We start from the raw sequence: 13,395 nt of genomic DNA, 5'->3' as shown, positions 1-13,395 counted from the left end.
TCTGAACTTGGGGGAACCTAGGACCCAGGACCCCCGTGACAGATGCCCTCCCTCACCCCCCAGATTGGTGACCTCTGATCCCTGCACCCCTGAACTTCCCATTCCCCCTCTTCCTGACTCCCTCACCCCTGAACTTTGCACCCCAGGACCTTGGCTCCCTGATCTTGCCCATGTCCCAGGTGTCCGCCCTCTCCTGACCTGTCTCCCCCCTCCTTGACCTTTGAACTCCTTTGCTGGCTGCACCCCAGGACCTTTGCTCTCTGGGCCTTTGACCCCCTCTTCCCAGGAATCCTTGTGCTTTCCCCCCAATGAACTTTGGGGTCCTGGGAACCCCAGGATTGACCATGTTTCCCCCTGCATCTCCCTGACCCCTAACCTCTCCTCCTTGACCCCCAGAACCCCCAAATCCCTACACCTCCCCCTTTCCCCCCTCCCAGGATCCCCTGTACCCCAAGATCCCCTCACCCCCCTCCACCCCTCGTCCAGGCCCCCTCACCTGGTCTGTCTGTCTGTCTCTCTGTCCTGTATCTCCAGACAGCACAGCACAGCTTGCGGGCTCCTCTTTTATCCGCCCAGGCCCAGATGTCCCCACCCCGCCACGCTGTGGCCTGAGCCTCAGCTCCGCCCCACACAGCCTGGGCTGAGGGGGGGTGTCAGTGGGAAAAGGAGGGAGGGGAATCAGGGAAGAAAAAGAGGGGGTGGGGGTCGATGAGAGGGGGATGGGGAGACCATGAATCCCCCCACCAGGCCAGGCGGGGAAGGGGGGGATGCTGGGGAGGGGGAGGGAGAAATGGCCGAAGAGAAAGTTCTGGAAGGAAAGAGAGAGGAGGAGGAGGAGGAGGAGGAAGAGGAGGAGGAGGAGGAGGAGGAGGAGGAGGAGGAGGAGGAGGAGGGGAGAGGAAGGGGAAAAGGCCAGACCTGTGGGCTGGGGGGCACAGAGCTGAGAAAGAGGGGGTGTGGGGGGGCGGGGGAGGAGGGGGGATAGACAGACAGACAGACAGAGAGGAAACGCAGCCAGAAAGACAGAGGAATGGAGTCAGAGACAGACACACAGACAGACACACAGATAGACAGAGAGAGACAGAGAGACAGAGACAGACAGACACACAGACAGGCAGATAAACAGGGACAGACACACAGACAGACAGAGAGGGAAAAATAGACAGACACAGAGAGACAGACAGAGAGATACAGACATACAAATATAGACAGACAGACAGAGACAGAGAGACAGACAGACAGACAGAGAGAGAGATGAACAGACAGACAGACTCAGAGAGACAGAGACAGACAGAGAGAATGACAGATGGACAGACAGAGACAGAGAGACAAAACACAGACAGAAACAGATAAACAGAGAGAGACAGAGACATAGAGAGACACACAGACAGAGATGGAGAGACAGACACAAATACAGAGAAACACAAGAGACAGACAGACACACAGGGAGGCAGATGAACAGGGACAGACACAGACAGAGAGAGAAAAATAGACAGACAGACACAGACAGACAGACAGAGAGATACAGACAAATATAGAGACAGACAGACAGAGACACACAGAGATACAGACAGATAAATATAGAGACAGACAGACAGAGACAGAGAGAGAGACAGACAGACACAGAGACAGAGAGAGAGAGATGAACAGAGACAGACATGGACAGAGAGACAGACACAGAGACAGACAGACACAGAGACAAACAGATACAGAGACAGACGGACACAGAGAATGACAGATGGACAGACAGAGACAGAGACAAACAGACAGAGAGAGACAGATGAACACAGACAGACAGTCTCACAGACATAGACAGACAGATGGACACAGAGAGACAGAGACAAATACAGAGAAACACAAGAGACAGACAGACACACAGAGAGGTAGATGAACACGGACAGACACACAGACAGAAACAGAAAAATAGACACAGAGCGATAGGCAGAGAGATACAGACAGACAGACACAGAGAGACAGATGAACAGAGACAGACATACAGAGACAGACATGGACATAGAGATAGACAAAGAGACAAATAGAGACCGAGAGACACACAGACAGGGACAGACAGATAGACAAAGAGACAGAGACAAATATATAGAGAGAAACACAGAGAGACAGATGAACAGAGACAGTCAGACACAGAGAGAGAATGACACACAGATAGAGAAAGACAGAGACAGACAGACAAACACACAGATACAGGGACAAACAGACAGAGACACAGACACAAACACAGAAAAATGGAGTCAGAGACAGACAGACAGACCCAGAAAGAGACAGAGAGAGAGACAGACAGACACAGACAGAGACAGACAAATGGACAGAGAGACAGACAGACACAGACAGATAACCAGAGACAGACAGACACAGACAAAGACACAAATGGACATAGAGACAGACAGACAGACACAGAGATAAACAGACCGACGGAGAAACAGACAGACAGAAAGTCACAAAGAGAAATAGAGACAGACAGAAATAGAGATAGACAGACAGACAGACAGACAGACACAGAGAGACAGATGAACAGAGACAGACAGACAGACAGACAGACAGACAGACAGAGAAATAGACAGAGAAACAGACAGAGACAGATGGACAGACAAATGGACAGACAGAGGCAGACAGAGAGACAGACAAATGGACAGACACAGAGAGACACAGAGTCAGACAGGGACAGACAGACGTACAGACAGAACCATAGAGACAGAGAAACGGTAAAAGAGAAAAAAGGAGTCAGAGACAGACAGACGGATGGACAGACAGACAGAGACAAATACAGAGTGAGACATAGACAGAGAGACAAACGGACAGAGACAGATAGAGATTGAGACACACAGAGACAGACAGATGAAGACAGACAGACACACAGAGAGACCGACAGACGAACAGACAGAGACAGACACAGAAAAATACAGAGAAACACAGAGACAGACAGACAGACACACAGAGACAGATGAACAGACACAAACAGAAACAGACAGAAAAATGGAGTCAGAGACAGACAGACAGACAGACAGACAGAGACAGAAAGAGACAGAGACAGACATAGCTAGCCAGACAGACAGATGAACAGAGGCAGAGACAGACAGACAGAGACAGACAGACAGATACAGAGACAGACACACAGAGACATAGAGACAAATGGACAGAGACAGAGTGACAGACAAACAGACTGCAAAACAGAAAGAGACACAGAGACAGACAGAGACAGAAATACAGAGACTCACAGAGACAGACAGAAAGACATAAGAAGGAAGGAGAGAAGGAGGGAAGGAAGGAAGGAGGGAAGAAGTGGAGGGAATAAAGGAAGGAGGGAAGGAAGGAAGGAAGGAGTGGAGGGAACGAAGGAAGGAAGGAAGGAAGGAGGGAAGGAATGAAGAAAGGAAGGAGGGAAGGAAGGAAGGAAGGAAGGAGGGAAGGAAGGAAGGAAGAAGGGAAGGAAGGAGGAAGGAAGGAGGAAGGAAGGAAGGAAGGAAGGAAGGAAGGAAGGAAGGAAGGAGGGAAGGAAGGAAGGAAGGAAGGAAGGAAGGAAGGAGGGAAGGAAGGAAGAAAGGATGGAGGGAAGGAAGGATTGGAAGGAGGGAAGGAAGGAGGGAATTCATTCATTCATTATTCATTTCCTCCATTCCCCCTCCCCCTCCCCCCTTCCAGGAAGTGTTGGGCAGATTTCCAGGCGTTGAGAAGAGGAAGCCATTGGCTGGTTTCTGGTTGAGTCTGACACACACACAGGAAATCCATCAGCAATTTGTTCCAGAAGCTTCTAGAAGCTTGGTTGGGGAGGGGGGAAGGGAAAGACAAGACCATGCACATGAGCTAATCATCATAATAAATCAACAACAACAACAACAACAACGAGAATAGTCAAGGGACCCTGGACCAGTCACCGCAAAGGATCATGGGAAGGGGTGATGTCATCATCCATCCTCAACTTCTCCCATGGAGGAGAATCCCAAGGGATGAACGCAACTGGGTCCCAGATGTTGGGGAGAATGGGGGGGTGGGGAGGAAATAGAAACCAGCCCCAGCCCTGGCTTCTTTCTAGAACCTTCCATGGGTTGTCCTGGAAGCGTCTCAAGTCCTTAGATCAAACAGATCCCCTGGGAAAACCTATCATCAATAGACCATGAGAGGATCAGTATCAATACCAACACCAATACCAATATCATCAATACCCTCCTTCCCTCACCCCTCCCCTCCAAAATCATTCCTGGGCCAAGGAAGGGGGGTGGGAGGGTTGGGGTGTGTCTGGGTGGAGGGATCACCTGCCTGGGGAATGTGCTGAGTTATTTTGAAACCTGGAGCTTTCTGGGACCTTCTGGAACCTTGGGAGAACTTTCTGGAACTTTCTGGATGGATGGATGGTGGATGGATGGGTGGATGGATGGGTGGGTGGATGGATGGATGGATGGATGGGTGGATGGGTGGATGAGTGGATGGATGGGTGGATGGATGGATAGGTGGATGGGTGGCTGGATGAGTGGATGGGTGGATGGGTGGATGGATGGATGAGTGGATGGATGGATGGGTGGGTGGATGGATGGAGGATCGATGGGTGGATGGATGGGTGGATGGATGGATGGATGGATGGATGGGCGGCCCCCATCATTGCTGGTCCGCTCACCTGCAGGTAGGCCAGTGCGCACAGGATCTTGGCGGGCGCACAGGTAGCTGAGGAGTTGGCCACCAGGCACATAGTCCATCATCCTGTACAACCAGCGGTCATCGCGCCACGTGGAGAACCTGGGATGGGGTCAGGGGGAGGGAAAGGACACACACGTGAGGTGCTAGGTGCTTGCTGATTATCCAGAGTCCCTGTGGGGAAGTGCTGGGTGCTTGGTACCTGTCCTGAGTTAGTAATAGGCAGGTGCTGGGTGCTTGGTACCTGACTCATGTAAACAGTAGGGAGGTGCTGGGTGTGAAGTCCCGTTCCTGGGTCACCATGGGGAGGTGCTGGGTGCTTAGTTCCTATCCTCGGTCTCCATGGAGAGGTGCTGAATGCTTAGGCTCAGTCCTTGTTCCCCAGGTGGTGGTGCTGGGTGCTTAGTTCCAGTTCTGGGTTACTCTGAGGAGGTGCTGGTTGCTTAGTCCCTGTCCTGGGTCATCATGGGATGGTGCTAGGTTCTCAGTACCTCCCCTGGGTCACCATGGGGAGGTGCTGGGTGCTTAGTCCCAGCCCTGGGTCATCATAGGATGGTGCTGGGTGCTTAGTCCTGGTCCTGGGTTACTCTGAGGAGGTGCTGGTTGCTTAGTCCCAGCCCTGGGTTGTCATGGGATGGTGCTGGGTGCTTGGGAATCATCCTAGGTCACTATGATGAGGTGTTGGGTGCTTAGTCCCAGCCCTGGGTTACTATGGGGTGGTGCTGGGTGCTTGGGGATCATCCTGGGGAGGTGCTGGGTGCTTAGTTCCTGTCTTGGGTCATTATGGGATGGTGCTGGGTGCTTGGGGGATATTGTGAGTCACTATGGGAAGGTGCTGGATGCTTAGTCCCCACTCTGGGTCACCATGGGGAGGTGCTGGGTGCTTAGTCCTGGCCCCGGGTCACCCTGGGATAGTGCTAGGTGCTTAGTCCCAGCCCTGAGTCATCATGGGATAATGCTGGGTGCTTAGTCCTGGCCCTGGGTCACCATGGGGAGGTGATGGGTGCTTAGTCCTGGTCCTGGGTCACCATGGGGAGGTGCTGGGTGCTTAGTCCCTGCCCTTGGTCACCATGGGGAAGTGCTGGGTACTTACTCCTGGATCTGGGGCACCATAGGGAGGTGCTAGGTGCTCAGTCCCCATCCTGAATCACTATGGGGAGGTGCTGGGTGCTCAGTCCCCATCCTGAGTCACTATGGGAAGGTGCTGGGTGCTTAGTCCCCACATTGGGTCACCATGGGGAGGTGCTGGGTGCTCAGTCCCTGGGTAATCATGGGGAGGTGCTGGGTGCTCAGTCCCTCCCCTGAGTCATCATGGGGAGGTGCTGGGTACTTAGTCCTGGCCCTGGGTCACCATGGGGAGGTGCTGGGTGCTTAGACCTGGCCCTGGGTCACCATGGGGAGTTGCTGGGTGCTTAGCCCCCATCCTGGGTTACCATGGGGAGGTGCTGGGTGCTTAGTCCTGGCCCTAGGTCACCATGGGGAGGTGCTGGGTGCTTAGTCTTGGTCCTGGGTCACCATGGGCAGGTACTGGGGGCTTATTGCCCATCCTGGGTCACCATGGGGAGGTGCTGGGTGCTCAGTCCCCATCCTGAGTCACTATGGTGAGGTGCTGGGTGCTGAGTCCCCACTTTGGGTCACCATGGGGAGGTGCTGGGTGCTCAGTCCCTGCCCTGGGTCACCATGGAGAGGTGCTGGGTGCTCAGTCCCTGAGTCACCATGGGGAGGTGGTGGGTGCTAAGTCCCCAAAGCCAGGGCACCCAACGGCCTGGTTCCTGCCAGGCCACGCCCCCCAGGCCAGCCATCCAATGGCAGCATGCCCAGGCCACGCCCTCAAAGCCAGACTACACAATAGCATCACTGTTGCCAGGCCACGCCCCTCCAGGACCAGCCGCCCAATGGCCTTACTTCCAAGCCATACCCCCAAAGCCAGGACCCTCAATAGCCTAGTTCCTGCCAGGCCATGCCCCCTAGGCCCAGCGGCCCAATGGCCTTACTTCCAAGCCACGCCCCCCAGCCCAGCCGACCAATGGCATTACATCCAGCTGCCCAATGGCGTCTTTCCAGGCCACGCCCCCAAACCCCAGCGGCCCAATGGCCTCTGTTCCAGGCCACGCCCCCCACTGACTCTCCTGTCAGCTCCACGCCCTGCAGGCCACGCCCACCGCGACGCCACGCCCATCAGAAAGCCACGCCCTCCAGCGTCCCCGCCTCTTAAAGGCGCCTCGTCCTGGAGGCCTCCACGCACCGAAGGTGACCCGGGGGCCGCCCGGGTCGGCGTCCTCGGGGTTCCTGCGCGCTTCCGCTTCCGCTTCCGGATCCGGACGGCATAGTGGTGGCCATGGCGGCGGCGGCGGCGACGCTCCGCGGCCCCGCCACGGCTGTATTTCCGGGCGCGGCCGCCGGCGCCGTCGCATCGATGTCATCAGCCGGCGCCAAGACGCGGGCGCGCATGCTCGCGCTCTCGGCGGAGCGCCACTGCGCATGCACATAGGGTTAGCGGGGAAGGGGCCGAACGCTCCCAGCGGAGAGCCATTGCGCATGCGCAGAGTGTTCTTCAGCGGGGACAGGCTGAGCCGGCCTGGCGGAGCGTCATTGCGCTTACGCACAGGGTTAGGCAGCTGGGAGGGGCTGAGCCAGCCTGCGCCAATGCGCATGCGCACAGGGTTCGTCAGCAGGGAGGGGCCTAGCTCTCCCGGCGGAGCGCCGCTGCGCATGCGTGTCCCTTGGCTGCTTGTTCCCACTGCCCTCCCGCGTGTGGACCCACGGCGCATGCGCACAGGTTGAATCGGCAGGGAGGCGCAGAGCGGACCCTGGAGGGTCGAGTTGCGCATGCGCACAGCGTGAGTCCGCCGGGAGGTGCCTAGGGGACTCCGGAGGATCGAGGTTCCGTCCGCATTGCGCATGCGCACTGGTTGAGTCGTCCGGCACCGTCTGGGCCGAGCGTGTGGTGCGTGCATGCGTGGGATTCCCTCGGTTGGTCTGGTTGGTACTGCGCATGCGTGCCACCTGGGGGGGGAGGTCCTCCGCGCTGTACCGCGCATGCATGAGCCAGCACGCCCCGTCCCTCCCCCCCCGCCCCCCCCCCCCGCCGAGCAGGAACACGCATGCGTGTGCTCCCCGGGCTCTGTGAGGTACGGATCTGCGCATGCGCGGGATTGGGCTGCGCTGCCCTGTAACAAGCATGCGCGGTTCCCAGAGACAGACTGACAGACACAGGGACAGTGAAACAGAGTCAGACAGACACTGGGACAGAGACAGACACACAGATGGACACAGAGAGACACAGACAGATAGATGGACACAGACAGACACAGAGAAGACAGAGACATGGGCAGGCATAGACAGACAGACACAGAATGACAGACAGAGAGACAGACAGACAGAGGCAGAGCCAGACAGACAGGGAATGACAGAGAGAGACAGACACAGGCCGACAGACAGAGACGGACAGACATAGAGCAAGACAGACAGACACTGGGACAAAGACAGACAGAGACAGACACACAGATGGACACAGAGAGAGACACAGACAGATGGACAGACAGACATAGGCAGAGACAGACACAGACACAGAGAAAGACAGACAGACACAGAGAATGACAGACAGACACGAAAGACAGACAGAGAATGACAGAGAGACACAGACAGACAGACACACAGACAGACAGATACTGACACAGGCAGACAAAGAAAGACAGAACGAGACCCAGACAAACACAGGAGACAGAAACAGAGAGACAAAGAGACAGACAGACACAGAAGTCAGAAGTACACTGATGACAGACAGACAGACCGAGACAGACAAAGACAGAATGAGACAGAGACAGACAGACAGTGAGACAGACATGGACAGGCAGACCAACAGGCAGACACAGACGAGACAGACAGACAGAAAGACAGAGACAGAAGTAGACTGACAGACACAGACAGACAGACAAAGAAAGAGAGAACGAGACACAGACAGACTGACAGAGGAGACAGACAGAGACAGAGAGACAAAGACAGACAGACACAGACATGGACAGGTAGAGACACGCAGACCAACAGACAGACTGACAGAGGAGACAGACAAAGACAGAGACAGACAGAAGAAGACACAGACAGACAGACAGACAGAGACAGAGACAGAGCTTGACCTACTCCATTGAGGTCAGGACTTGGTTCCAAGTCACTCAAGTGTGAAAATGTTAATCCCACCCATATTTAATCAACATCCATCCACCCATCCATCCACCCACCCATCCACCTATCCATCCACCCATCTATTCACCCATCCATCCATCCATCCATCCATCCACCCATCCACCCTCTGATCCACCCATCCATCCATCCACCCATCCGTCCACCTATCCATCCATCCACCCATCCATCTATCCACCCATCCATCCATCCACCCATCCACCCATCTATCCATCCATCCATCCATCCACCCATCCACCCATCTATCCACCCATCCATCCATCCACCCATCCATCCATCCATCCACCCTCCCATCCATCCACTCATCCATCCACCCACCCATCCATCCATCCATCCACCCATCCATCCATCCTCCATTGAGATGAACACTTGTGTCCAAGTCACTCAACTGTGCAAATGTTAATCCCTTCCATATTCCATCAACAGCAGGACTTGGGTCCAACTCATTCAAATGTGCAAATGTTAATCCCTTCCCTCCTTCCTCCATGGAGATGAGTTGGGTCCGTCACTCAATTGTGCAAATGTTAATCCCTTCCATCTCTCCTCCATCCAGATGAGGACTTGGGTCCAACTCACTGAAGTGTGCAAACGTTAATCCCACCCATATTGTATCAGGACTTGGGTCCAAGTCACTCAAGTGTGTAAATGTTAATCCCATCCATATTCAATCAACATCCATCCACCCACCCATCCATCCACCCATCCACCCACCCATCCCCCATCCATCCATCCACCCTTCTATCCACCCATCCACCCATCCATCTATCTGTCTGTCTGTCCATTCATGGATCCATCCATCCATCTGTCTATCCACATGTCTATCTGTCTATCTATCTACTATATCTATCCACCTATCTGTCTGTCTGTGTGTCTATCTATACATCTCTCTGTCTGTCCAACCATCCATCCATCTATCCATCTATTCATGTATCTTATCTGTGTATCTATCTATCATCTATACATCCGTCTGTCTGTCTATCCACCTACCAGCCTGTCTGTCCATCCTTCTGTCCATCTGTCTATCCATCCATCTGTCCATCTGTCAGTCTGTCTGTCTGTCCATCCATCCATCTATCCATCTATTATCCATCTATCCATCTGTCTGTCTGTCCATCCATCCACCCATTTGTCTATCCATCTATCCATCTGTCAGTCTGCCTGTCTATCCATCTATCTGTCTGTCCATCCATCTGCCCATCTGTCTATCCATCTATCCATCTGTCAGTCTGTCCATCCATCCATCTACCCATCTATCAGTCTGTCTGTCTGTCCATCCATCCACCCATCTGTCTATCCGTCTTATCTATCCATCTTTCAGTCTGTCTGTCCATCCATCCATCCATCTATCTAGGTATCAGTCTGTCTGTCTGTCCATCGATCCATCCATCTAGCTAGCTATCAGTCTGTCTGTCTGTCCATCCATCCACCCATCTGTCTATCTGTCTATCCATGTATCAGTCTGTCTGTCTGTCCATCCTTCCGCCCATCTGTCCATCCATCTCTCTGTCTGTCTGTCCATCCATCCACCCATCTGTCTATCCATCCATCTATCCATCTGTCAGTCTGTCTGTCTGGGTGAAGAACTCTGAAAAGGGACAAACTTTCTAGAACCATCTCCTTTCCCCGGGCCGTTGTGTGTGTGTGTGTGTGTGTGTGTGTGTGTGTGTGTGTGTGTGTGTGTGTGTGTGTGTCTGTCTGTCTGTCTGTCTGTGTGTACATCCTAGACTTCACCGGTCCATCTGCCATGACCGTTGGATTCAGAACCTTCTAGAACGCGGTGCCGTCTCCACCACCCTATCTAGGACTCGCTGCCCAGTGCTCGGGACAAGATGTCATCTGCTCATACACGTGTGTGCGTGCGTGTGCGTGCATGTGGCCCGGCCGGTCGCCCTGGGAAACGCCCTGGGTCACCATGATGATGATGATGATGATGCCCGGAGTTCACATCCTTCCAGGGTCACCATGATGATGATGATGATGATGATGATGATGATGATGATGATGAATGATGATGATGATGATGGATGGATGGATGGATGGGTGGATGAATGGATGGATGGATGGATGGGTGGGTGGATGGATGGATGGGTGGATGGATGGATGGATGGATGGTGGATGGATGGGTGGATGGATGAATTGATGGATGGATGGGTGGGTGGATGGGTGGATGGATGGGTTGATGGATGGGTCAATGGATGGATGGATGGATGGATGGATGGATGGATGGATAGATGAGTGGATGGGTGGGTGGATGGATGAATGGATGAATGGATGGATGGGTGGATGGATGAATGGATGGATGGGTGGCTGGCTGGGTAGATGGATTGATTGATGGATTGATGGATTGATGGATGGGTGGATGGATCGGTGGATGGGTGGATGGATGGATGGATGGATGGATGGATGAATGGATGGATAGATAGATGGATGGGTGGATGGATGGGTGGGTGGATGGATGGATGGATAGATAGATGGATGGGTGGATGGATGGGTGGATGGATGGATTTGTGGATTTCCCCCCTAGGCCACCAAAGACCTAAGTTCTTCTCCTCCTGTCTCTCTGTCTCCAGGTGCAGAGAAGTTGATCCTCCACATACAGAAGCACAGCATCCTCTTCGCCCTGGCCACCAGCTCAGGGACTGAGTCCTACCAGGCCAAGACCAGCGCACACCGGGAGCTGTTCAGTGCCTTTCACCACGTGGTGCTGGGTGATGACCCCGAGGTCAAGGCCAGCAAGCCCGCCCCGGACATCTTCCTGGCCTGCGCCCACAGGTTCTCCGGACATCTTCCTGGCCTGCACCCGCAGGTTCTCTCCTCATCCACCCCCCCCCCCCGTCAACCAGGTAAACCGAGGCCTCGGGCCTCGGGTCCACTGCATGGACCACACACAGAGAGACACACACCACACACAGAGAGACACACATACAGACAGACATGGACGGATACACAGATACACAGACCAGACAGACAGACAGCCAGACACAGAAACACACAGATAGATGCAGAGACGGACACAGAGACACAGATAGACACATGGACAAACCAGACAGACATGCAGACAGACAGACAGGCAGATAGACACACAGACCGACAGGCAGACAAACCAGATAGAGACACAGACACAGAGACAGACTCATAGACAGACAGACAGACAGACCACAGAGACACGGACAGACAGTCACACTCCAATAGACAGACAGACACACTGACAGAGAGATAGACACACAGACACACAGACACAGAGACCAGACAGATAGACAGACAGACAGACACAAGAGACGGGACAGACACACAGATTCACAGACCTACCAGACAGACCACAGAGACACAGACAGACACACTGATAGACACACAGACAGACAGATAGACACAGACAGACGCACAGATACACAGACCAGGCAGACAGACAGACAGACAGAGCACAGAGACACGGACAGACAGACACACACCGATAGACAGACAGAGAGATAGACATACATACACAGACAGACACACAGACAGACAGACTACAGAGACACACAAATAGGCATATAGACAGACAGACGGATACAGAGACAGACACACACAGATAGACAGACACAGAGACACTTGGCCAGACACAGACAGACACACATACAGAGACAGACAGACAGACATAAGAGTCCAGACAGACAGATACACAGAACAGACCAGACAGACCGACCACAGAGACACAGACAGACAGATATAGGGACAGACAGACACACAGAGACAGACAGAGAGACACGGACAGACACACAATCACACAGACGGATGGATGGATGGAGAGACGGATGGACAGACAGCCCCAGGGGAACAGGGAGGGAGACTCCTTGGCACAGTGCTCACCTGGCCCACACCAGGCCCTGGGTGGGGGAGGCCTCGAAATCACACACAGAACATGCCAGTAGGCACGCCGTGGCTCGACGGTCACCTTCCCTCCTTCCTTCCCTCCTTCCTTCCCTCCTTCCTTCCTTCCTTCACTCCTTCCTTCACTCCTTCCTTCCTTCCCTCCCTCCTTCTTTCCCTCCCTCCTTCCTTCCCTCCTTCCTTCCCTCCCTCCTTCCCTCCTTCTTTCCCTCCTTCCCTCCTTCTTTCCCTCCTTCCCTCCCTCCTTCCTTCTTTCCCTCCATCCTTCTTTCCTTCCCTCCTTCCTTCCTTCCTTCCCTCCTTCCTTCTTGTTCCTTCCCTCCATCCTTCCTTTTCATCCTTCCTTCCTTCCCTCCTTCCTTCCTTCCCTCCTTCCCTCCTTCCTTCTTTCCTTCCTTCCTTCCCCCCTTCCTTCCCTCCAACACTGGGCACCCGGCCCACCCCCCGGCCGACCTCTCACTCCGCGTGTCTCTCTCACCCTCTGACCCCGCAGTGCCTGGTGCTGGAGGACACGCCCCACGGCATGGCGGTCGCCCAGGCAGCGGGGATGCAGGTGGTCATGGTGCCCAGCGTCCAGCTCGACCCCGAACTCAACGGCCGGGGCCACCCTGCTGCTGCCCTCCTTGGGTGACATACAACCCGAGCTCTTCAGCCTGCCCGCCTTCAACTGACCTGCGGACGGAC

General features: G+C 54.3%; 1 long non-coding RNA gene across 2 annotated transcripts in view; it reads left to right on the top strand.

Moving 5' to 3' along the window:
• Nucleotides 1–7,385: 7,385 nt before the first annotated feature.
• The window catches only part of LOC138837064 (uncharacterized), a 6,123-nt gene continuing 113 nt past the window's right edge, over nucleotides 7,386–13,395 (top strand). The window contains exons 1-3 of one of the 2 annotated variants that reach the window (XR_011375158.1): nucleotides 7,386–7,484; nucleotides 11,415–11,650; nucleotides 13,205–13,395. The exon at nucleotides 13,205–13,395 is cut by the window's right edge and continues 113 nt beyond it. This is a non-coding gene — a long non-coding RNA (uncharacterized lncRNA). The other variant, XR_011375157.1, reaches the window with a different exon arrangement.

Source organism: Dipodomys merriami, unplaced genomic scaffold, assembly GCF_024711535.1.
Source record: "Dipodomys merriami isolate MVZ:Mamm:240054 unplaced genomic scaffold, mDipMer1.0.p SCAF_260, whole genome shotgun sequence".
NCBI classification, from domain to species: Eukaryota; Metazoa; Chordata; class Mammalia; order Rodentia; family Heteromyidae; genus Dipodomys; species Dipodomys merriami.
This window is presented reverse-complemented; position numbering and strand designations above follow the sequence as displayed.